Consider the following 22,306-nt stretch of genomic DNA (forward strand, 5'->3'; position numbering starts at 1 on the left):
GGGAGGTCTGTCATAACTTTGAACCGGTTGTAAGTCGAGGACTACATGTATCTCTCTGAGCTTTGCTGATAGTATTTTTTTTCCTCCAATCAACTTAACCAATAAAATAACGTTGGTTCTTTTCTGTGTCTCACGAAGTGGGCTCTGAAGCTGCTCCTTTGGCAGCCCTTATGATCTGTCATGGCTTATCTCACCTTTCCGCTTGTGAAGGCACCAACATCTGGGTTTACAGCAATGCGTCACGTCTTTTGAAGGAGTCACCTCAAGTGATCTGGGAGAGATTGTTCTACCTACATTTTCTCATGGCCAATTTTTGGTGTTAATGGGGTCTACTTTCAGCTGAACCATCCATATCTAGTTTTTCTTCATCCATCAGCAGTTTTCAATCCTTCTGGATTGGCTACATGGCCTCTAATGTCTCCAGCCGAGAACACCGAGTGACTTAGAAAAGAGAATCTGTGTTTGAATGGAAGGGAACTTCCTTATGACTTGCCCAGCAAAACACTTTTCTGGTGTTCTGGAGATTGTGTTGAATAAACTATATCTTGAAGCTTCAGTCCTGGTATGTGGTGTCCATCTGAACCCACTGGCAGGAGAGCATGGACGGACGCAACAGTGTGCAAAGACTGAAGGAGACTAAAGGAAGACCGATGGATCATAAAACTACCAATACCCAGCCGAGACGTGAGCTCCCATGATCAAGAGCACTCACTGGTTTGGAAACAGCCTTCCATATTATGGCAGCCATCTTCTACCTTCAAGAGGAATGTAGACTGAAATGTAAATAAAACCTGCCTGTTAAAGTGTGTGTGTGTGTGTGTGTGCGTGTGCGTGCGCGCACGCACTCGCACATGCCTTTGCATCATTCTTGATTCCTGGTGACTACCTAAAGGAGTAACATTTTCAGAAGGTGTTGGCCGTTGCCTCCTTCCTGGGCTGGGAGGGAAGGGCCGGCCCACAGTCACTCATCCAGCTTCATGCCTGAGGAAGAACTAGAACTCTTGGTCTCCTGCTTTCTGTGCCAGCGTCTCTTAATAGATACTAAGAGAGAAGAAATGACGTCCAAGAAGTGGATGGGGTAGGGATAGATCCTAGAATTCAGGTGAGGTCCACCTAGCTCCACCACTCTATTTCCAGAAGCATCTTTTCCCATGTCAAAGGAGAAAGAGGCCAAGGAATGTAGCCTACTTGAAGGAGGCCATGCCAGCCTCTTCCCTTGAGGGCCACTCATCCTTTTCCAGAAGCTGGAAGCCACATCTCTCCAGGTGACCCAGCTCTTTACCATCCCTCTCATCCCAGCTGTCTTGCATTGGGAAGGCTGAGGCGCTTATAAAGAGAAGCTTTATAAGCTCAGGTCTGTGTGCCTGGGGAGCCCCTCCGGCAGGTCAGTCAAAGGGCCAAGCATGAATTAAATAACAGATATAAGTATAGACAAGATTATGAATACATTAAATGGATACAAATAAAAAGGAACATTAGGACAGGGAAAGTGGGCACACTGGGGTGCTTGTGCATGCCCCTTAAAGACGGTGAGAACAATAAACCGTCACTTCAGAAGTTGTGGGTGCCCCATCGCTGGAGGCCTTTACAAAGAGACTGGACAACCATTTCTCCCAAATGATCTAGGATGGGGGTGTCAAAGTTGATTTCATTGAGGGTCGCATCAGAGTTGTGTTTGCCTCGGGGGCAGCAAGGGGGGGCGCATGGCCAGCTCAACAACACTCGTGTCGGGGGTGCCTGTGGCGGCTCAAGCTCTCTGCCAGTGCAAACAAGCTCCCGAACTCCGTTTTTGGCTGCGACAGACTCCTGCAACCCTCTGCCACTGAAAACAAAGCTCGGGAGGGCCATACGCAACCTTCCCGAGCTCCATTTTCTGCTGGCAGAGGCACCGTGGGCCAGATCTCAGCATCCCATGGGCTGGATCCAACCCCCGGGCCTTGAGTTTGACACCCTGATCTAGGATCTCCTGCTTGAGTGGACCTTTGGACTAGAAGAACTTCAAGGTTCCTTCCGACTCTGCTATTCTGTTCCATCCTGTTCTTCTTGGAGAAAAAGCAAATAGATAAGAGTTCTAAAAGACGGGTGGAGAAAGTGCCCTTCTCTGCTTCCCCAGCAAGGCCTGTCCAGGGTTACCTGGGGAGAGTGACGAGGGAAATCCAACAGGCCATTTCATACCACCAAAGGTAGCTATGGCTGCCCCTGCTGTTGGTATTTTCTAGAACAACATGCTGGCTGGGGAGTTCTGGGAGCTGAGATCCTCACATCATAAAGCGTCATGGTTGAAAAACAGAGCTCTGGATGAATTCAGTCACGAAAATGTTACCAAGAGCTCATCTCTAATCCTAGACAGCGTGATTTACAAAATCTGTGCCAAAGGAAGGCGACGTCTTTGTAGTTTTGTCCTGTTCAGTTGCAGTGGGACCTGACTGCCGTGGGAAACGGACCTTTGATCTGACTCAAGACAGCTCTTCTATGGGTGCCTTACATTTCCAGCTCTCAGTGTCCCTAGGTAGTGTAATTACAGATTCTGTCTCTTGTGTGTAAACAAATAAAGAACTGAACTCTGGAGGAATTGTTCTTCGTTATTTAGCCTGGAAAGACCAGACAAGAAACATGACCATAAAGCTACATTAGCAGAAGTACAACCCAAGGAACTAAGCTGGGTTCAGTTGTCTCTTATCTAAGCATTTCCTAGGCAGCATCTCTCCACCCCATCTCCCAAGATCTTCCCCTCCTATCAATTGAGAACATAGATAGGGAAGCAGAAAGAGAAATTGGCTGGATGAAACCTTGGCACTCAAAAGGAATCTAGCTAACGCCTTCCATGGATGTGTGCCTCTATGTTCATATTGTTTCCAGGAATGCACCCCAACTAATATCTATCTTTCTGGTTCTTCTCAGGATCAAACTCCAGCAAGAAGGGAAAGGCAAAATGTCAGGAGGAGCCCCAAATGTTTCTCTGGGTCCTTCCGCATCTCAACTTTCCACCTTCAGAGTCAAAAAGGTGTCACTCATCATTTGAAGAAACATGGCAGGTTCTTCTGAGGCTGCCCTCGACCCCTTGGCACTCCTCAACTGTTCCAAATTGAATCCACGGTGGTCTGGCTGACTGGGATTCCTGGTATGGAACCCAGCCTTGTCTGGATCTCCATCCATTCTGCTCCCTATATCTCGCTTCTGTTTTGGGGAACTCCGTTATTCTTTTTGTGACCAAAACAGACCGAAACCTTCACAAGCCCATGTACATCTTCCTCTCCATGCTGGCTATCACAGATCTTGGCTTGTGCATTTCCACCAGGCCAACCGTATTAGGCGTCTTTTGGTTCAACACCAGAAGGATCAGTTTTATTGCTTCTTTCACCCAACTCTAGTTCATCCATTCGCTCTCATTGATGGAGTCCTCTGTGCTCTTGGCCATGGCCTTTGATCGCGTTCTGGCATCCGCAGCCCGCTCAGATATGCCTCCATCTTGACCATGCCAAGAATAAGGAAGATAGGCCTGGCATTGGTGGTCAGAGGGGTGGCCTTGATCTTCCCGTTGTCCTTTCTTCTCCGAAGACATCACTACTGTTGGATCAACCTCCTCTTCCACTCCTACTGTCTTCATCAGGAGGCGATGAAGCTGGCCTGCTCAGACCTCACAGCATTTACGGCATGTTTGTCATTTTCTGCACAGAGGGGCTGGACTCACTTCTCATCCTCTTCTCTTACATTGTGATCCTCAAGACTGTCTTGGGCATTGTGCCATGGAGAGACCGCCTCAAAGCCCTCAGCACTTGTGGCTCGCATAGCTCTGCAGTGTTGCTCTTATGCATACCAATGGTTGGCTTAACTGTGATACACAGGTTTGGGAAGGATTTCCCCCTCTTTGTCCGTATTTTTATGGGTTATGTGTTTCTTCTGGGGCCACCCCTCATGAACCCCATTGTGTACAGTGTAAAAACCAAGCAAATTCGAGACAAGATAATCCAAATTTTCTTCTAGTGGTACACAAAAACTAGAAGCTTCTATTCTTAATACTAAATACAATTGTCTAAATTCCTTCAGGGAAATATCTTGAGAGGCAGCTCAGGTCTTCCAAAAGGTTCAGAGAAGATTTCTCTGTGGATCAGGTCACATTCACATGTGTAGGGAACACAAGTTTCAGGATTGAACTGTGAGGCCTTCAGTGTTTGTTGTTTTCTTGCAGAAGTTTCATCTCCTGACTAGGTGACATCATCCGTATTAGGGACACTAACATCTAGCACAGATGATGTTACCTAATTTGGTAATGAAATGTCTACAAGAAAGCAACCAAACTCAGAGAGCACCAAGGGCCCCATAAAAGTTCATAGACTCAGAACGCCACGGAGTTGGAAAGGGCCATGAGAATCATCTACTCAAAACTTCGTTGTGTGCTGAAAAACCAATTTAACTTTCACAAGAGGTGCCTGTTTAACCTCTTCTTAAAAAGGTTCACAATGTGGCTATTGTCCGTCCGCTCACACAGAGAGGGACTACTCCGGGTGCCGTCCTCCAGAGAGTGCCAGAGGGCGACGCCCAGGAGTAGGGCCTTCTCTGTAGTGGGCCCCACCCTTTGGAATGACCTCCCCCCAGACATCAGGACAACAACCGACCTTCGCTCCTTCCGTATGAAGCTGAAAACCTACCTGTTTCGACTAGCTGACCTGGCATAATACTACAACCTCTCCAGCCCAGGGCATTTTTAATTGGTAATTTTGGTTTTTAAGGGTTAATTTCACTGGGGTTTTAACTTTTTTAGATATTGTAACTTATTTATTTATTCTTACCTCCTCTGTACGCTATATAATACTTTTGTACGTCGCCCCGAGTCCCTGTGGGGAGAGGGGGCGACTAATAAGTTCAAGTAATAAATAAATAAATATTGTGTCTGTGTGCAATCTTCTTTCCCTAAGACTCAGCATTGTGTGTTTCTTCTGGAAACTTGACACCCAGAACTACAGAGGGTGCTTCACTTGTAGTCTCTCTCTCTCTCTCTCCCATGTAAAGCAGTGGGGAAAGGGACTTTGAGTGTCTTTGATGGGATGCTTCTTTTGACACATCTCAGAACTGTAGCACCCATCTCACTCTCACACTCATTTCCTCCCCAAATTTAATACTTTATCTTCCTTGCTGTTGAAAGGCATCTGGTTCTTCTTGGCCAACCTCTGCAGGTTCAACTGTCGAGGTTAAATTCAGTCGTCCTCAATCTTTGTCCAAATATCACCAATTGATATGATCCACAAACCTGACAAGAAGCACCTCAAGTGCTTTCTCCAGGTCATTGATAAACGATATTAAATAATGCAGGTTCCAAGAGGCATCGCCATGGTATCCCATCGGTTACCTCCACCTGTCTCAATGTACTGTGTTAGGTTTAATCACCATTTCCACAAAAAGGTCAGAGGGGGGAGGAAGGCAGGTGGATCCCACCTAAGAGGTGGGTAGGGAATAAATGTCTCCCTCCTGACCTTAGTATAATCTGGGGCTCTTAAAGTTGTTCAAAACCTGTGATGGACCCAGAGGTAGTGTAGGCATCAACAGATCTCCAGATGCTGGCCCATGGCCCATCTATCCCCTGTTACTTGGGCTCTGCAGAAGACCGAGGCCTGGAGACTTTCTTACTTGGGCTTGTGGTTACCCTGATGGACTCCCACACCTCTCATTGTCCTCCTTCAAGGAGTCTCTGCTTTCTTCCCCCTGAAGCAGAACTTCTGAGGAGACCTCGCTCCTGGCCATTCCTTGTCCCTCCCTGGACTCTCCTCAGCCCCCCCCCCCCCCCGCACCTTCTCCTCCCCCACCATACTTTCTGTAGCACCTCATACTTTATTGATTCCAAATGGCAGGTGATTGTTCCTCTGGGGGGAGTGGTCAACGGAGCTCCTCTCTAACCTCTTGTGCTCTTCTCTTCTCTCCAATAAACATTCCTTGGGGAAAAAATGATTGTCTGAGTTTTCCTTTGGGTTATACTCAGAACTGTTGGTATTCTTACTTTAAATGATGAAATCTTGATCTTGCAAACATTGGAGTAATAAGACTTTGTAGATCAACCCCATTGTAAATAGTTTATTAGTTATTTAGTGTATGGTGGTGTTACATTAGCCAGGAGACTACAATGCTAATGCAGAGTAATAGTTTGACTGCCTGCTAGCCATTCAGTTCACACTCATGCATTTTCCAAGGTTCACCACAGGGGGGGCGTATTAGCTCCACTCCAGAAAAAAAGACTGCCATCTGGGGCCTTTGGGGAGAGGGGGCGGTATAAAAATCGAAATAAAAGGTAAAGGTAAAGGCCTTCTCCCTCCACTGAAATCACCTTGTAAATGGGCATTGCATCTGGGAAACACCCAGTGCTCGCAGGGTTCTGACCATCAGTATGAAACACTGGCTCGTCTTCCAGCTGGTGGTACCTATTTATCTACTCGCATATAACATGCTTTCAAACTGCTAGTTGGGCAGAAGCTGAGGCAAGTGACGGGAACTCATTCCATCATGTGATGCTGGACTCGCACTGCTGGAGCAAGGATCATCTCCAGCTCCATTAAGCCGCTGAGTGCCTTGCCTCTTATTGAGACGAGGGCCTGCATTTGACAGGCAACAGTTACCGACTCCTCTCCTAATAGCTTCTTTGTTTTTCTGCAATAAATGTACTTATCAGAAGCTGTTGAATTCTGTCTGCTGGTTTAAGTGTTTCCAGTCAACTGGTATCCAGATAACTAGTTGGGCTCTCCAGAATTCTCCAGAAGTTGTTAGCTATTTTGGGCCATGAAACATCTGTGAGAAAACATCCCAGCTCAGAGAACACCAAGGACTCCACAGCTCAACCCTGAGCTACAAACGTCCTCCACTCTTGGTCCCCAGAGTTCCTCAGAGACACCATGGACAACGAAGGCTGCCTTGACCAGCTCTCAGAGGAGTTTCCTCTGGTGGAAGCAGCCAGCGCCGTCCTAAGTCATATAAATCTCTTGTCTGGTGGAAATTGCAGGGTCTTTTCCATCCACCGTGGTGATGCGGAAAAGATAAAAGGGAGAAGGCACCTCAGAAGAGATAAAGGATCCTCTTGCTAGTTTTAGTGCCTTGAAGTCCCCGGGCCCTCCTTCCTGCAGAATATTGAAGAAATGGCTGGATAGATGTTGGGAACTTCTAAGAGCCTTGGAGCATTAAGGAGGTACTTTTCTTTTCTTCCGTTGAATTATGTCCAATCTTGACAGGTCCTTGAAGTTTTCTTGGGAGGGTCTTTCAGAAGGGATTCCCCATTGCCTTCTTCCTGGGGCTGAGAGAGGAGGACTGGCCCAAGGTCACCCAGCTGGACTCCCAGTACCCAGCCTGAGTCCTCAACCACAACATCAAACGGTCTCTCAGAACGAAGGCAAAGGGGCCAATTCTAACCTTCACACAATATTATCTTTTTTAAAAAAAAGGATTTTTATTTCTAAAACAAACTTACACAAACAACCCATAAGACATAAAAAAAATCTTCCAGTTACATCCAGCATGTCAGTTGGTTATAAAGCTTTTGCGCATCCTCTCCATAGTCCTCACTTACAATTTATATAGAATCTCATATTATCAATCTAATATATATGTATACATTATCATCATTGTTAATCGTTTATTTAACTATAACTAGTATTCCTTCATTTTATACAAGATATTCTAAATTTTGAATTAATTTATATTATGGCATTTCATTACATCATCCTAAATCCTTCCAATAATAGTACATCTTTATATTATATTCTGTGTCATTCCATTGTCCTTGTATTGTAAAATGTTGTGTTCCAACCGGCACGGCCAGCAGATGGCGCTGTCCGAAACGCCTCTGATTGGTCCATGCGCCTGCTGGCTGGCGGGACAAATGCATTTCTCTTATTGGTTCCCTGTCTGACAGCTACTCGTATAAATAGCTGTCAGACGGGGGTTTCTCTGTTCCGTTCTGTCAGAAGTTATTGCTGATAATAAACGTTCACTTGCACTGCCGCCTCCTCTATTATTGCCGCCTCAGAACTTAAAACTGGCGATGAGGACTGGCGAATCGGACTCCCACCAGGTTCTACCTATGGCTACCACTACTACAGTCTTCTCTCCTTTCCGCCCTGAGCCTGAATGATGGGACGCATTCCTTGAACGCTTCGAATGCTTTCTTTTAGCCCACGATCTCACCAGCCTCTCTCTTGACAGGAAACGGGGCATTTTTTAAGGCTACTGTGGCCCGGAGATGTTTGCTACTGCTAGGGCGCTATCTGCCCCTACGCCAGTCCACACTATGCCGTGGGACCTACTTCTGACTAAGCTCAAGACCAGCTATGAGCCCGCTCCTTCCCGGTTCGCGCAGCGCCAGTTCTTCCGCCGCTGTGTAGAAGCCGAGGGCCAATCTATCAGTCACTATGTGGCTGCGCTCAGGGCGGCTGCCTATTATTCCTTCATTTTATACAAGATATTCTAAATTTTGAATTAATTTCTATTATGGCATTTCATTACATCATCCTAAATCCATCCAATAATAGTACATCATCATTCCATTGTCCTTGTATTGTAAAATTCTCAATCATATTTCATTTCCATATTTTTTGTCTACCCATTGATAAAATAAATCTCATATCTTATAAAATTGTTTATCTTTTTGTTCTCTAATTTCAAATGTCAATTTGCTCATTTCAGCACATTCCATTATTTTATGAATAACTTCCTCCTGTGTTGGTATTTTCTCATTTTTCCAGTTTTTAGCAAATACAATTCTAGCCACTGTTAACACATTTACAATCAAATATTTCAATTCTCTAATGTATGTTTCCGGTAAAATCCCCAATAAAAATATCTCTAGTTTAAAATCAATATGTTTTTCTATCATTTTTTCCAACCATGTATGGATTTTAGTCCAGTATTTTTTAGCTTCTGCGCAAGTCCACCACATATGGGAATACAAACCTTGTGTCTGATGAAATTTCCAACAGTTTTCTGATTTGTCCTTGAACATTCTTGCTATTCTCGTCGGGGGTAGATGCCACTTGTAAAACATCTTATACAAATTTTCTTTATATGCTGTTGACATTGTCATTTTGTAATTTTGAGACCACAATTTTTGCCATTTCTCTAAATCAAGCCCATATCCAAAAAATTTCCCCCAAGCAATCATGGATTCTTTAACTTGTTCTTCTTCTAGTTTAACCTCTAATAAATATCCGTATAGTTTCTTAATCACCTTTTGATCAGTACCTGTCAGGATTTTATCTACATCAGTTAATTTGTCATAAAAGCCTTCTATGTTAAAATCTTTATCATATCTAAAATGTATTTGCACATATGAAAACCAATTCATCCTTATACCTTGTTCTTCCAGTTCTTGCACAGATTTAAGTTCACCCTTTGCATTTAATATTTCACCATATCTATTTGTTTATTCCCTTTTATATGTTATTGGATATGAAAATGCTTCAATAGATGATAACCATGCTGGAATTTTTAAATAATGATGTCTTTTAATCTTCTCCCAGTTTAATAACAAAGCCTCACGTAATATAATGTCTTCTGAAATACCCCTGTGTTTTAATTCCCTTGTACCATAAGAAAGTGTGCCATCCCAACAACAAATCATGTCCTTCTAATGTCAATAATCTAGAATTTCTTAGTGTTATCCATTCCTTAACCCACATCAAGCTTGTTGCCTGATAGTATAACTCCCAGTTAGGCAAACCAAATCCTCCTCTTGTTCCAGCATCTTGCAACATTTTTAATTTTATTCTTGCTTTCTTTCCCTGCCAAATATACCTCAACACTATTTTATTTAGATCTTCAAAATAATCTTTCCCTAATCTAATTGGAATTGTCTGGAACAAATATAAAATCCTAGGTAGTATATTCATCTCAATTGTTAGTTGTAAATTGTATCATTATCTTTGCTGTTTGTTTATGATATATAGCTTCTATGGCTTTAGTGAATTTCTTGCCAAAGCCCATCTGCTCCAACTGTAATAACATAAATCGCCAAGTTATGTTATCGAAGGCTTTCTGTGCATCTAAAAATATCAAGGCCATTTGTTTTTCAGGGTGTGCCTCCTAGTATCCCAAAGTATCCAGAATTATTCTCATGTTATCTTTAATTTGTCTCTTTGGCAGAAACCAATTTTGATCAGGATGAATACAATTATTTAAATATCTTTTAAGTCTTTCTGCCAATATTGAAGCGAAGATTTTATAGTCTGAATTTAGCAGGGAGATAGGTCTATAGTTCTCAATTTGTTGTGGGTCAGCATCCTCCTTTGGCACAAGTATAATATATGCTTCTGACCACGATTTGGGTATCCTCATCTTTAACATGACTTCATTCATAACTTCTAGCAGTGGAAGATTCAATTATTCCTGTAATGTCTTATAAAATTCTGCTGGCAGTCCATCCGGACCTGGAGCCTTTCCATTATTTTGTTTTTTAAGTGCTTCAGTTAACTCCATCATTGTTATATTCCCTTCTAGTATCATTTCAGTTTCTTTAAATATCTGGGGTAGATTCGCTTTCCGCAGGTATTGTTTAACTCTTCCCTCCTCTAAGTTCTCCTGTTCATACAATTTTCCATAGTAATCTTGTATATTTTTTTTCTTCTCTCTATTTCCATAGCAAATTTGCCCTTGATCGTCTATTAGTTGCATTATTTTTCTTGATTCGCTCTCTTTTTTCAGTTTATACGCTAACCTGATTTATTTGCATCTTCGAAGTAATTCTGTTTGGTGCTTCTAAGGTTTTTTTTATCCACATGTTTTTTTTTATTTTTAAACATAAAAGACAACATTAAAAAGTTTTCATCCATTACATACAGCATGTTGTTTGGTTACAAGTGCTTTTGCATCCGTATTTTCAATTACGTATACAATCCCAGTTTTTCCATCCATTATAGCCAAAAACCTCACTTTCATTGTCAGCATATGTTCAATTACGATTAATATTTCTTTCTTTTCAATAAGCTTAATTCTCTTACATTCTTGATTGTCTGCTTAACAACAACATACCTTTATACAATCATTGTCTCATTTTAAATATTTTTACAGTATAAAAGAATTTACCAAGTGTTTCTGTTTAGAACAATTAATCAGTGGAACAGCTTGCCTCCAGGAGTTGTGAATGCCCCAACACTGGAAGTCTTTAAGAAGATGTTGGATAGCTATTTGTCTGAAACGGTATAGGGTTTCCTGCCTAGGCAGGGGGTTGGACTAGAAGACCTCCAAGGTCCCTTCCAACTCTACTATTGTATTATTGTATTATTGTTTGTATATCTTTCACTGCTTTCAACAGGATATGTTTATGGTATGCACTTAGAGTTATATATTATATTACCAATCTTCTATCAAATGTACATTGCCAAATAAACTTCAAGGCTATTTTATTTAGGTCTTCAAAAAAGTTCTTGCCTAATCTAATTGGAATTGTCTGGAACAGATATAAAATTCTAGGTAAAAATGTTCATTTTAATTGTAGAGATTCTTCCTAACATTGATAGTTGCAGATTTTGCCATTTCATCAAATCAGTCGCAATTTGTTGTTTTAATCTAATATAATTATCCTCCTTAAGAGTGCTACATCTAGTTGATAGGTATATCCCCAAATATTTAACCTTACTCGTAATTTGAATCTGCAAAGCTTCTTCCAACTCTTTCTTTTGTCTTAATGATATGTTCTTTGTCAAACTCTTCGTTTTGTCTTTATTTATTTTCAAGCCTGCTACTTTTCCATACTCCTCTATTCTTTCCAACAGTTTGGGTGCTGTCTCAAATGGTTCTTCAAGAATAAATACCAAATCATCTGCAAATGCTTGCAGCTTGTATTCTTCTTTTTTAATTTTCATTCCTTTTATTTCTTCTTCTTCTCTAATCTTTCTATTTATGACTTCTAATGTTAAGACAAAAAGTAACGGTGATAATGGGCAACCTTGTCTCATACCTTTCTTTATTTCAATAGAATCTGTCAATTCTCCATTTACCCTTATATTTGCGGTTTGTTTGTGATATACCATTTGTATAGTTTGGATAAATTTCTTACCAAAATTCATCTGTTCCAATTTTCGGTTTCTTCCCTGCCCAAACAAATTTATTAATACCTTTCTGCCATTCTTCCAAGTTTGCATCTTTTTTAAGTATTGGTATCATTTGAAAAAGAAATAAAAACTTAGGCAAGACGTTCATTTAAACTGCTGCTATCCTTCCCAACCAGGACAGTTGTAATTTTTCCCACTTGTTCATTTCTATCTGTATTTTTTGCCATAATGGTTCATAATTACATTTATATAATTTCTCATTTGAAGTTGTAATATAAATTCCTAAATATTTGACCTTCTTTACTATCTCACATCCTGTTACTCTTTGTAGTTCTTCTTTTGATTTGTAGATATGTTTTTAACTATCATTTTTGTCTTTCCTAAATTTATTTTGAACCCAGATACTTGACCGTATTGATTAATTACATTCATTAAGCCTATAACAGACTCCCCCGGCTGAGTTAAAGTTACAACCAGGTCATCTGCAAATGCTCTTACTCTATATTCATACTGTCTGATCCTAATTCCTGGAAGCTCATCGGACCCATGTATTCTATTCAGTAACAACTCCAAGGTTAAGATAAATAATAATGGAGACAGGGGACATCCCTGTCTTGTTCCTTTCTCAATTTGGAAAGATTCTGTTAGACCTCCATTAACTATAATTTGAGCTGTCTGTTTCTGGTATATTGCTGTAATAGATTGTATAAAGTGCTCTCCAAACTGCATCTTTTGTAAAAATTTTATTAAAAATTGCCAATTGACTTGGTCGAATGCTTTCTCCGCGTCTAAAAATAAGAGCACTGCCTGGACTTCGTTGTTCTTTCCCAGATATTCCATTATATTAATGATTTGTCTTACATTATTTTTCATTTGTCTCCCCTGTACAAAACCAGACTGATCAGTCAATTTCTTGTACATTACAAATCAATTCTGTTGAGGCCCATATCATATCAATTCTGGAAAATGATGAATGTCTATTTGAATAAAAATTTATATTGTTCTTTTGTAGTATTTCTTTCTCTCCATATGTCTTTTAAGTTTATTTCATCTATCATCCTAAAGAAGGATTTCGGAAGCAGTTTTCTATTTATCTTTGTTGTTTTGTGTGTTTTATAGTCCATGTTCTGATTTACAATGCCATTAAAGTCTCCCATCATACAAATATCAACATAGTCCAAGTCCAAAAAAAATTTATGTAGTTTTTTATAAAATTCATCTTGCTTTTCATTAGGAGCATACATTCCAATTAAAAGTATTTTTTAGTATTATCCATAATTTCCACCATCAAAATTCTCCCCTCTTCATCTGCGTAGATTAATTTTGCTGGGATATTATCTTTAATATAGAAGATCACTCCTCTTTTCTTGCAGTTCGCCAGTGTAGTAAATGTTTTCCCAAGCTTGGGTTGTATTAGTAAATGTTCATGTCTCTTTTGAATATGCATTTCTTGTAGACAAATTAAATCAAATTTTAATTTTTCTAGTTTATGAAATATTTTCTTTTTTTTTAATTGTTGAGTTAAGTCCATTTAGATTAATTGTAATCATTTCCCCCTCATGTTTATACTTTATATACAGGATTTATAGCTCTAGTTGATCTGGGTTCTCATTGTTCTCTAAGGATTACACCACCCACCGTGCCTTCTTCCTTATCAATTCCACCTATGGCTCCTTCTACTTTTTCAGTCTCGATCATAGGTGTCTCCAGTAGTTGCACTAATAATTCTTCTTTTCCAGTTTTCTCAGCCATTTCTCTAAAATGTTCTGCATAGAAAGCTTCTGCCTTGTCAATTGTATCTATTCTATATCTTTGTCCTTGCCATGTAAATAATAAACCTTCCAGTATGAGTCATCTATAATTAACACCTTTTTTGATCAGGACCTTAGTCAACAATTGATATTCTCTTCTCTTCTCTCTCACTCTTCTCGGAATTTGTTTCAACACTACAACCTCTTTACCTTTGTATTCTAGTTTTCTATCTCTCATTTTTTGTAATATTTGTAGTTTGATTGCTTTCTTGTTAAATCTTACATGGACTTCCCTTGGAAGAGCATTTCTCATTGCATATCTTGTATATACTTGAAATGCTTCATCTACACCATCCATCATCTTCTCTTGGGATGTCTCTAAAACATTTGTCAATATCTCAGATATTATCTGTACTAAGTTCTCTCCTCTTTCTTCTTCTGTGTTTTGAAATCTTAAAAAAAATCGGACCTATCCACCTCCCATGCTAATATTCCACTGCTCTCCCTTTCCACATCGCTCACTCTGCTATCTAACTCCTCAACTTTCTTCTCTTCTTGTTGAACGTTTTCTTCAATTTTTTGAACTCTATTTTCATATTTCATCATCCAGTTTTGCATATCTTCCATTTTCCATCCATTTTAGCAACTTTTTGTTCTATTTTTTGAGTTTATAATACAATAATACAATACAATAGTAGAGTTGGAAGGGACCTTGGAGGTCTTCTAGTCCAACCCCCTGCCTAGGCAGGAAACCCTATACCGTTCCAGACAAATGGCTATCCAACATCTTCTTAAAGACTTCCAGTGTTGGGGCATTCACAACTTCTGGAGGCAAGCTGTTCCACTGATTGATTGTTCTAACTGTCAGGAAGTTTCTTCTCAGTTCTAAGTTGCTTCTCTCCTTGATTAGTTTCCACCCATTGCTTCTTTTTTCTGTCCTCAGGTGCCTTGGAGAATAGCTTGACTCCCTCTTCTTTGTGGCAACCCCTGAGATATTGAAACACTGCTATCATGTCTCACCTAGTCCTTCTTTCTCTTAAGCTAGACATGCCTAGTTCCTGCAACCGTTCTTCATATGTTTTAGTCTCCAGTCCCCTAATCATCTTTGTTGCTCTTCTCTGCACTCTTTCTAGAGTCTCCACATCTTTTTTACATCGTGGCGACCAGAACTGAATGCAGTATTCCAAGTGTGGCCTTACCAAGGCATTATAAAGTGGTATTAACACTTCACGTGATCTTGATTCTATCCCTCTGTTGATGCAGCCTAGAACTGTGTTGGCTTTTTTGGCAGCTGCTGCACACTGCTGGCTCATATTTAAATGGCTGTCCGCTAGAACTCCAAGATCCCTCTCACAGTTACTACTATTGAGCACGGTACCACCTATACTGTACCTGTGCATTCCGTTTTTGTTGCCTAAATGTAGAACCTTACTCTTTTCACCATTGAATTTCATTTTATTAGATAGTGCCCAATGTTCAAGTTTGTCAAGATCCTTCTGTATCTTAAGCCTATCTTCTGGAGTGTTGGCTATTCCTGCCAGCTTTGTGTCATCTGCAAATTTGATGAGTTCCCCATTTATTCCCTCATCCAAATCATTGATGAAGATGTTGAAGAGTACTGGGCCTAAAACAGAGCCTTGGGGTACTCCACTGCATACTTCCCTCCATGTAGATGCAGTTCCATTGAGGACTACCCGTTGAGTGCGGTTGGTCAGCCAGTTACGAGTTTGCTGCTCTATGTTCTCAGTCTTCTTTACAATGGTATCTAACTTTTCATCCTTACTATCAGCTCCTGCTTGTAATTTCTGTATTGCTTGCATAATTGAATCTAAAGTTATTCCCTTCTCCTTTTCTTGTTGGAGCCTCGACTGTATTGATCTTTGACCTCCTGCTGGTGAGGAGGCAGGGGTTGTTGTTGTTTTTTTTTTAATTGAAAAAGTTTTATTCAAACATATTTTCCCCCTTTAAGCCCCCCACCATACAGTGTAAATCCCATACAAATACTATACCCCCTCCCCTCCCCCCAGCCCCCCCTAAAAAAGGGAAATTCAAATATTATACCAATTATTTTACCCCCTCCCCTCCCCGTCTAAAAGTAGATTACTCATACACATATTGTACCCCCTCTCTTCCCAACAATCACAATATAAATTTCTCTTAGAATAATAATAGCCCATCAATCCCTTCTTCTAAACTAATTTAACATATATAAATCATAATATAAATTTCTCTTAAAATAATATTTCATTAATCCCATCTTCTAGTATATTTATACATATATATTACCCCACCCTCCACCCTAACCCACCCCCACCTCCCACTCAACCCCCCCCCCCGACTTCCACTATACACCACTCTAATGATTCCAAGCATCCCATGTATTATTTACTCTAATCAACTATCAGTCTAAACAATCTTAGCTAAAGGCTACATAATACCTCCTAGTCTGGTACTTATTCTGTATATAATCAATCCATTTTGCCCATTCCTGTGTATAATTCTCCTGCTTCTGATCTTTTAAAAAAGCTGAAATTTTTGCCATTTCGGCGAACCCCGCCACTTTCTGAGTCCATTGACCAATTGTCGGTAAAAAATCTTTCTTCCAATGTTGCGCAATCAGCAGCCTAGCTGCTGTGACCATATACAAAACCAATTTTGTTTCCCCTTTAGTAAGATCCTTAGCTATGCCCAGTAAAAACATTTGCGGAGTAAATTGTATTCTTTTTTTCAGTACATTTTGTATGACCCACCATATTTTTATCCAAAAAGCCTTAACCTTATTGCAGGTCCACCATACATGAAAAAAGGTAGCATCTAGGCACCCGCATCTCCAACATTTTGGTTGAATATTTGGGTACATGCATGATAATTTTTTAGGATCTAAATACCACCTGTAAAACATTTTATAAAAGTTCTCCCTTAAATTCTGTGACTGTGTAAATTTAACATTCTGAACCCATATTTTTTCCCACGTTTCCAACATAACAACTTCACCAAAATTCTGAGCCCATTTAATCATACAATCCTTAACCAATTCACTTTCTGAGTCTCTTTCTAACAGTACATTATATATTCTTTTAACTTGTTTTGGGCCAGTCTCTTTTATCTGCTTAATCAGATCCACTTCTTTATCCATAAAACCGACCCTGCGATCTTCTTCCCATCTCTTCTGTAGCTGTATGTAATGTAACCAATTTAAAACAATTCCTTCTTCCAACAGCTGTTCCAAAGTTTTCAACTTCCATTCATCCCCATCAGCGGCAGGGGTTGTTGTTGTGGAATCAACAGGTGTAGTTTTTCTGCTCATTTTCTAATTTTTTTTTCCTTCTACAATCTAGTCCAGTTAATATCACAGAGATTTAAAATTTAAAATTTATACATCAACTTATGGGGTTAAAAGTTTATAGGTAAAGTAGAGGGTGAGAAAAAAAAGAAAAAAGAAAAGGGGGGAGAAGAAAAATAAAGGTTTTTCACTTAGAAAGGAAAGTATGAGAGAGAGGGGGGGAAGAAAAGAGAGTAAAAAAGAGTAAAATAAAATAACAAAGTAAAAAAGAAGGTAGTAAAAAAAATCTTCAATCCAATTTACTCATATTTAAGGCAAACCATCCATTTATGTCTAATATCTTCAAAAAGTAAGCATAAAATAAAGAGAGCAACAAGGAAGAAAAAAAAATCAAAAATCAATACTTCAGAGAGCCCCCCCCCCCCCAAAATCACCATCTTCCCAGCAAAATAATATGAAAATAGTATGAGAACGGCCACCAAGCTAAGAAAGGATAGATTCAGTCTCTTTGTTCTTTTTTTTTAAGATAAGAGTCTTTCCAAGGTCACTCTGAGCTTTCCCTTACAGCTTCTGTTTAGAGGTTTCCAGATACTGAAAGATTCCACAGAAAACAGCTGTTCAAACAAATGTGTTTCTGCCTCTCACAGTTCTGAATTTTTGAGGGAAACGGCTCTGTCGAGTAGCAATGTTTCAAGTCCACTAGATGGCAGTGTTACTTGTATCGACTCTCAATGCTTGTTTGTTCCAAACCAAATAATGCCAATATAACAAGAGTAGCCAAATCAAAGAAAAGAAAAGAAAGAATCTTCAGGGCAATTAAGATTTAAGTATGTTCAAAGCCCCCCACAAGGTCCAAAATTAAAAGCCTCAAAAAGCGCAATGAGCCAATCCACAATGAATTACGATGAGAGTCCAGCCTGGCTTCCGAGAGTAAAAAGGGGGAAAAAAGGAGCTTTAATTGGTAAACTAATATCCGCCACTTTTCTCTCTAGTCAGCCTTATTTTAAGCTACGTTTCCAAATTCAGGGTGTTCTCTTTCCCATTAAAAAAAGGGGCTTAAAAACTCTCACCAACACGACATGCTTCTCTCCTGCGCTTACGTGTAGGGGCTGTCAGCAGCTTCAGCAGCCTGGTGGCTGATTCGCGATCGCTGGCAAAGGGGGCTTTTTCCGGATCACCAGAGACTTTGCTAATGTCTCTGGGACCACTGGATCTCCCCCTACCTTTCACCGTCTCTTCGGGACAGCTTAGACTCAGATCGAGTCGTCCAGATGATCCGAATTTAGACGGCTATTCCAGAGAAATTGGAACAGACATCTTCTCGCTGCGACATCAGCCCCGCCCTCCAGGCGCCTCTTAAGATTTGTGCTAGTTCCTCCTTTTCCATTAGCCCCATTTTATGTTTAATTGTGTCCATTTTTATTTTAATGTCCTTTTTTTGTGGAAGTTTCTGTAGCTCTTTTTCAAGTCTCTTGTAATCATCCTCTAATGTTTTAAAAGCTTGTCTTTTCTTATTATTTATTTTCCTTGTATAATCTATTATCAAGCTTCTAGCATAAGCACAATATTATCTTTTGATGTTAAGATGCAATTAACAAAAGTCATTTATTTTCTATTTATTATGAAAAGCTCAAGGAACTTTTTAATTGTCCTTTTGCATTTTAAGTTGCTGTTGCATAGTTGGGATGGGTAATACACGCATTGATAAGATATTTGAGAGGTTTGAGAAAATGAGTTTTGGGCTTAGCTCTCCATGCTTTAGAAATCTCTCAGAGTCATTGGGGGATACATCAATGTATAAATCAGTTGATTTTGTAATATCATGGTGTTATCCAAATATTACTGACCTCCATGGATTGATAGAGTATGATCACTATGTATCATAGATCAGTGATGGCGAACCTATGGCAGGCATGTGCGTGCTGGCTAGCTGAGTTCACCATTTTTAAAAGCCATTTTTGCCCTCCCCAGGCTCCAGAGGCTTTATAGGAGCCTGGGGAGGGTGAAAAGAGCCTCCCCTGCCCCCCCCCCCGGAGGCCCTCCGGAAGCTTCCCCGAAGCCTTCGGAACGCTTAAAACGACCCTCCGAGCAAACCGGAAGTCACTTCCGGTTTGCTTGGAGGGTCGTTTTGAGCGCTCCGAAGGCTTCAGGGACCGTCCGGAGGCTTCCCTGATGCCTTAAAAGTCACTTCCGGTTTGCTTGTAGGGTCGTTTTGAGCGCTCCGAAGGCTTCAGGGACCGTCCGGAGGCTTCCCTGATGCCTTAAAAGTCACTTCCGGTTTGCTTGGAGGGTCGTTTTGAGCGCTCCGAAGGCTTCAGGGACCGTCCGGAGGCTTCCCTGATGCCTTAAAAGTCACTTCCGGTTTGCTTGGAGGGTCGTTTTGAGCGCTCCGAAGGCTTCAGGGACCGTCCGGAGGCTTCCCTGATGCCTTAAAAGTCACTTCCGGTTTGCTCGGAGGGTGGTTTTAAGCATTCTGAAGGCTTCAGGGAAGCCTCCGGACGGTCCCTGAAGCCTCCGGAGGGCCTCCGGGGGGGCAGGGGAGGCTCTTTTCACCCTCCCCAGGCTCCTATAAAACCTCTGGAGCCTGGGGAGGGCGAAAAAAGCATGTAAAAATGGGGGGAAGCACCTGTTGTGCGTGCATGCGCACTGGGGGTCACGCATTGCATTATGGGTGCAGCACGCCCACACACGACCCCCCTGCGCTCCCCCCACTTGTGGCACGCAAGCCAAAAAAGGTTCGCCATCGCTGTCATAGATCATCCTCTTTTAACAACCCCATAATAATCCCTTGCGTAGGGGTGGAGTCTGGGGGCAACTGAATGGAGCTGAGTGTTTACTGGCCGGATGCCCTTCCTGTCGCCAATGCGGAGTTTTATTCAGCAGATACATTCTCATTGTGCCCAGAGAGAGAAATATCTGCCTCTACCTAGGATTAAACTCACAGCCTCCTGATTGTAAGGCGAGAGCTCCACATCTAGGCCACCACCCCATCCCCTATCTATCATAGATAAGCTTTACCTTTTATTTTATTTTATTTTTCCCTTGACAGTGAGATCAAAGACTACAGGTGAGACGTCTTGGACAGCATTATGACGTCTTCTAACAGGACTCCCAGCCTCCCAGTTTTCCTCCTGACAGGCTTTCCTGGCCTGGAAAAACACCATTCCTGGATTTCCCTCCCCATCTGCTGCATGTACTTCGTGGGCATCACAGGGAACTGCGTCATCCTCTTCGTCATCAGGACGGACCAAACTCTCCACTCCCCCATGTACTATTTCCTTTCCATGCTGGCCCTCTCGGACCTGGGTTTGTCCTTTGCCACTTTGCCCACCATGCTCAGCGTCCTGTGGTTCAACCACCGTGAGATCCACTTTGAGGCCTGCTTGGCCCAGATGTTCTTCATCCACACTTTCTCCATTGTGGAGTCTGGCATTCTCTTGGCCATGGCCTTCGACCGCTTGGTGGCCATCTGGAACCCTCTGAAATACACCAGTGTTTTGACCAATGAGACGGTCCTCAAAATAGGGGTGGGGGTAGCCCTTCGAGCCGCCTTCCTTGTCTTCCCAGCCCCCTTCCTCCTGAAGCGCCTGGAGTACGGGAGGATGAGCGTCCTCTCCTATTCCTTCTGTCTGCACCAGGACCTTCTGAAGGTGGTGCTCTCAAACAGGAGAATCAGCAGCATCTACGGCTTGATGGTGGTTGTGTCTTCTATGGTTGTGGACTCTGTGTTGCTTGTATTGTCATACATTATGATCCTCAAGACCGTGTTGAGCATAGCCTCTAAGGCAGAACGTCTCCGGGCCTTGAATACCTGCATCTCCCATATCTGTGCTGTCCTGACCTTCTACACGCCAATGATTGGGCTCTCCATGATCCATCGCTATGGGAAAAGTGCTCCTCCAGTGGTTCACATCCTCATGGCCAACATCTACCTTTTAGTGCCACCCCTTATGAACCCCGTTGTGTACAGTATAAAGACCAAACAGATTCGGATGAAGATCTTGAAGGTTCTCCTGAGAAGGAAATAATCTGTTAGGGACACTTAGAATTAGCTCTGAGGACACAGCAAGGCATCTTCAAGAGGAGCGTTGCCCCATGAGCAAACTGACTGAGCTACCATCCTGGTTAGGATAGGGTTAGGGTTAGGGCCACCTGGGTCATAGCCTGCCCGTCCTTTTGACCTCAAGGACATCTTGCCTGAAGTGGCCCCACGGTCAGAAATCCCCAGGCCAAAAGGTTCAAGGCCTTTGAGGGGTCGGGGAACGTCAAGGGAGAAGTGCATCTTTTGGTTCGTCTCATTAAAACACCCGGGTCCACAGAGCTTTCAGGTGTCTGGCCGATGTCAGCCTCTGCTTTGCTGCTTGCTTTTGGCTGCCCTTGAAACGGGGAGGGGGGAGATAACATGGTGTTTGGGAGGGGAAGCTTCAGCACAGGAGTGAATTAAGAAGGGAGTGGTTTTCTCACCATCTACTGCGCATGCTGCAGATAGTGGAATTGCCGCCAAGGCCAACCGTCCGGCATACCAACCTGATGATGGGTTTTGAAGCTGCAACCGACATGACACCTGTGGGATGAGCGGATTGGACTGGGGATTGGGGTTACTAGGGGGAGGGAGTTGGGTCACATATTGATATCTATGATTACGCGCGCTTTTGCCTGAGATCTTGCTTTGCTTAGCTGCTTTCTACTCATAACCAGTAAAAGTACTCTTGATTCTGAAATATGGAGTTGAGTGGTTTCTTTCTTGGTTACTGACGGAGGCTGCCCTGACAGAGCCAGCTTCTCAGAGTCCCGTCTGGATGGAAACTGAATTCATTGCCCCTGAGGTCCACTTGTTGGATGCCCATGAAATGAACCAAAAAGAGGCCAGAGCGAAGGGTAGAGAAAAGAGCAGAAGAAAGAAGGCAGTAGCCACCATCTCCAGGCCAAGAAACAGAAGAAATATCAAGAGATCAGCCTGTCATGACTGTGTGCCCAGCACTAAGAGACAAGGACTCTCTCACTCCTTTATTCCTTCTTCTCCTTCCCATCTCCATTTCTTTTGTTCTTTTCTTTTCTGCTTTCTACTTCCTTCCTTCCTTCTTCCTTCCTTCTCTCTCTTTCTCCTTCCTTCACTCCTCCCTAGTATATCATGCACAGAATATGTTCTAATAAAGTTGTTAAAACTGTTTCTTGCCAAAAACCTGTTTCTCCATTTCTTATCCACAGAAATATAATATTCTACCTTCTTAATATTTCCCAGGATATTT

At 41.8% G+C, this 22,306-nt stretch overlaps 1 pseudogene across 1 annotated transcript; it reads left to right on the plus strand.

Moving 5' to 3' along the window:
* Positions 1-599: 599 nt before the first annotated feature.
* Positions 600-21,085, plus strand: LOC309391694 (annotated as a pseudogene). Its single transcript has 3 exons — positions 600-684; positions 3,047-3,983; positions 20,143-21,085. The product of its transcript is annotated as an uncharacterized misc_RNA (transcript).
* The last annotated feature ends 1,221 nt before the right edge of the window (positions 21,086-22,306 follow it).

The sequence above is a fragment of the Natrix helvetica genome, assembly GCF_964273705.1.
Source record: "Natrix helvetica genome assembly, chromosome: 4".
NCBI classification, from domain to species: Eukaryota; Metazoa; Chordata; class Lepidosauria; order Squamata; family Natricidae; genus Natrix; species Natrix helvetica.